Raw genomic sequence first — 3554 nt, forward strand, 5'->3', positions numbered from 1 at the left:
TTTGGAAGGGAAAAGGCTCTAAAACAAGAATCTCCCAGGGCCCTCAGTGGTTTGATTCGCAGAGAGGGTCAGTGTCAGAGTCTAGTACTCTCCGACCAGGTGCTTTTAGATACTCCACACATACGGAGAGTGCAACGTCTAATATAAAGGCTTGATTTAAAGGTATGTGATGTTATGTGGGATTTTTGATTTAAAGGAGTGATACAGTAATATACTGAGGTCACAGTACGAGTGTAATTGTTCTTACTGGTCTCTATAATACGCTCACTGTCACGATGCTGGGCGTCCCCAGGTGCCGGGAAGGAATATGTGGGTTGAAGCCAGCTCCAGCCCGTTGCTCTCTTCAAAAATTCCTTTGTTAGTTGTTTAGGCTTTATACTCGCTGTTGGGCTGAGCCACGTATGCACTTACACCGTTCCTGAGCTTCAGGGGCATCTTGCCTGCGTTCATCTCCTCTGAACCTTCTTTCCTTACAGGGGTTATTGGTCGGTTACAGTCAATCGTAACTGTGGACTAGGGAATAGCTCTAGGAGGGCTGTGCAGTTGCCTGGCCTCTCGGTAACTGCTCCGGCCTCTTTGCAGGTGTGGAAATGTAGTTTGGCCATCGAAAGAGCGCTGTCATCGCTAGGAGCTCTCCACAGAGATCTCTCTGGCCACGGAAGGCGAGCCCTGACTTGCAGTGTGGACGCAGCTAAGTCCTGGGGCTGTGTTGTATGTGAGCAGGGCTGGGACGTGGCAGTGATTTTGCCCTTGGTGGTTACAGGTGTCACTGGCTGTGGCTGGTTGCCTACAGAGCTGAGAGGAGCAAAAAATTTAACAGTCTGTAAGGGAGGTGAAGTAGCGCTTGTGACGTTTCAGGTGCGTTTGCTGGTAGCGCAGCCTAGTGCAATCCAGTGGCATGACTCGTGCACGTGCTCACATGTGAATGGCAGCTAAACCCAAGCCTCTAAACAGCAACTGTAGCAGGATTGTGGTGCATGTCTTCCTGTTCTGCTGCCCTTCTAAATGAAGAGGGAACTTCCTAAGCTGTGGGCAAAACTCTTTGGCTTCTTCTTACTGTTCTCAAGCTCGTGGGTGCTTTGGTGTTCCTTGCTTAAAGCTAAGGGTTTCGACTTTTCCACTTGAGGTTTATGTAGTTTGTTGTTGAGGGTGTCTCAGGCAGCGGTTATGGTTCCTCACTGTATTTTGTGGGGTCAGTCTGTATCAGTCAGAGTTTACGGGTCGCTCATTTAGCGACCAGGGTGCAGGATTTAAAATCCAACCTCATCCCTAGGCTTTTCAGCCTCAGGAACCATTTGGGTGCCAAGATGTGCAGTTTGTCACTTCCGGATCAGGAGCTTAGGGCTCGGTGATAAGGGAAAAATCCGTAGATAATAAACTGTAAGACCTGAAGCCTAAGCAGCGGGCTGCAAACCCTCCTTCAGGGTTTGTCATCTTCCCCTGTACTAGCGTTCAGCTCTCTGCACTGGGCTGAGGTCTGGATTTGATAGGGTGCAGGCCCACCGCACCGACACTGGCGATGTGCGTCGGGCAAGCCAAGAGCTATGCGAGTGTCGTGCAGGGCTGTAGTCTGGGGCAGAGCAGAAGCACAGACAGGCGAGCTCAGGCATTGTCCTCTCTAATTCTCAGAGCTGAATCCTATCCCTGAAGGGAAAAGCAGAAGGGGCAGGCCATCGGCTACACAGACACCTGCTGCATCAGGGGCTGCGGTGGGAGTTGACCCTTCCCTGATGGACGGACGGATGGACGTTGGCGTGGCGATGACTCTTCGGGTGTCGCAGAGTAAGGGGAAGCGTGCCGGAGCCAAGCTCTGTGGCAGACTCGCTCCCAGGTGGTGTTTTTGTGCAGTAAAACAATAAACAGCTGCTTTATTCTTTGTGGTTGTGTCTGTGGTTCCGGATGCGCCCTTGCCTGAAGGTGATGCCCAGGGGAGGAGGTTACACGTTGCGCCTGGGGCCGGGAGCTGGTGCCCAAGTCCCTTGCACTTTGGAGTGCCTGTGGTTCCCAGGGAACTCGGTGCTGTTCCCGGGGCTGTGGGGAGTTGCCCTTGTGTGGCCTGGACCCTCGGGACTCTTGGGGGTGACTCCTATCACAGTGGGTGCGGCCAGGGCCCCTCCAGGGCTTTCTCAGGTGTCTAGACTTATTATGGATTTGTTTTCAGCACTCTACAACATCCTTTGTGTGTCTGCGGCTGGGACCTCTCTGCCTGGAGCGGGTAGCTAGAGTTTCTCTGGGACAGGAGAAGCCTGCAGGCACTGTCTCATCAGCTGCATTGAGCCCTGCAGCGTGCCTTATGGTCCCTTTTGTGTGCCCCGAAGCCCTTTGTATTTTTTTTTTTATTTATTTTTTTTTGCCCCAGAGCCTTGTGTTTATCCTCTGATGTCCTCAGGAGCCTTGAATTCACATTTTGGGTTGCCTCCATGCTACTGATGTGCCCCAATTCCCTGTGTATGCTTTGCAGAATGCCACAATGTTCTCTGTTTAGATTTCTCCTCTGTCCCAGAGTTTTCTGAGTGCTTCCGAGTGAGCCCCAAGGCTCTCCCTTTGCCTTTTGGTGCCCCCAGAGTTGCACTGTTGACTCTTTCATTGCCTTTTTATTTTATTTTATTTTATTTTTTAACTTTTGTTGCACCCACAGCTCTCGATTTGTTCCCTTATCCCCTGAATGCCCCTTTGCTCCCTGTGCACCCCAGGACTCTGCCTTGAGCTTTCAGGAAGCTGCTTTCAAGAGTGGGGACACCTCTCCGGCCTTGGCAGACCCAGCTGTCCCTGATAGGGTGCAGCTGCGGGCCCTGTGGCTGGGAGAAGTCCCAGGTGGGGCCTGTTCGGTTGATTGCAAGGGCAGGAAGTGGGCACATGCCGGGACCAGGGTTTGCATTTGGAAGAGGCTCACGTTGGGGTTGGTCCAAGACAACGGAGCTGCTGGCATGCACCACCTGCTGAGACYTGAACATTGGCTGCACCACGCAGGAGGTGAGCAGGGCCGGGGAGGTCCAGCCTATGGGTCCTGCAAGTGCTGGAAGTCTTAGCGGATGGGAGTGCCCCAGCAATGCAGCACAACCGAGGCAGAGCATGCTGGGGAAAACTGCACTGAGGCCGGGGGCAGCCATGAATCAGGACAGTGGGGAGCGAGGACACGGTGGGGAAGAGAGGTGTGTCAGGGCCACGGAGGGTGGGGAGGAAGGCGGTCCGCTGGGGCTGGAGAGGGAAGAGGAAGGATTTGCACTGGGTCTGTGGTGGGGTCTAGCGCACAGTCAGATTAGTGCGAGGCGGGTCTGGGGTCAGATCGGGCCGTGTTGTGGAGGGGCAGGAGGTTTCCCAGKGGAAGCCCTGGGGAGGGTCGCGTGGGCAGGGGTAGTGTCGGAGCTGACCTGGGGCCGGTTGCGAGGTTGTCGGGGAGCCCCGGGCCCAATCGCGGGGCTGCGGTCCGGGCTGTGCGGTGGTTTTCGGCTCCAGAGGGTGCGGGGGGGGGTGAGGAGGAGAGAGGGGCGGGCGAGAACGCAATCGCTGCAGGGTGAAACGTCAGCAACTACTACCCCCCTCCCCGCATGCCG

The 3554-nt window shown here is 54.8% G+C and overlaps 1 long non-coding RNA gene across 6 annotated transcripts in view; it reads left to right on the forward strand.

The window, feature by feature from the left end:
* LOC146601366 (uncharacterized) overlaps positions 1–1876 on the forward strand; it is a 5699-nt gene extending 3823 nt beyond the window's left edge. For 4 of the 6 annotated variants that reach the window (XR_014896158.1, XR_014896156.1, XR_014896157.1 and 1 more), the window contains one exon: positions 583–1876. This is a non-coding gene — a long non-coding RNA (uncharacterized LOC146601366). The remainder of the gene's footprint in view (positions 1–582) is intronic. The other 2 variants (XR_014896161.1, XR_014896160.1) reach the window with 2 other exon arrangements.
* Positions 1877–3554: the final 1678 nt, after the last annotated feature.

Source organism: Rhea americana, unplaced genomic scaffold, assembly GCF_003343005.1.
Source record: "Rhea americana isolate MKP2758 unplaced genomic scaffold, rheAme1 scaffold_1036, whole genome shotgun sequence".
Taxonomy (NCBI): Eukaryota; Metazoa; Chordata; class Aves; order Rheiformes; family Rheidae; genus Rhea; species Rhea americana.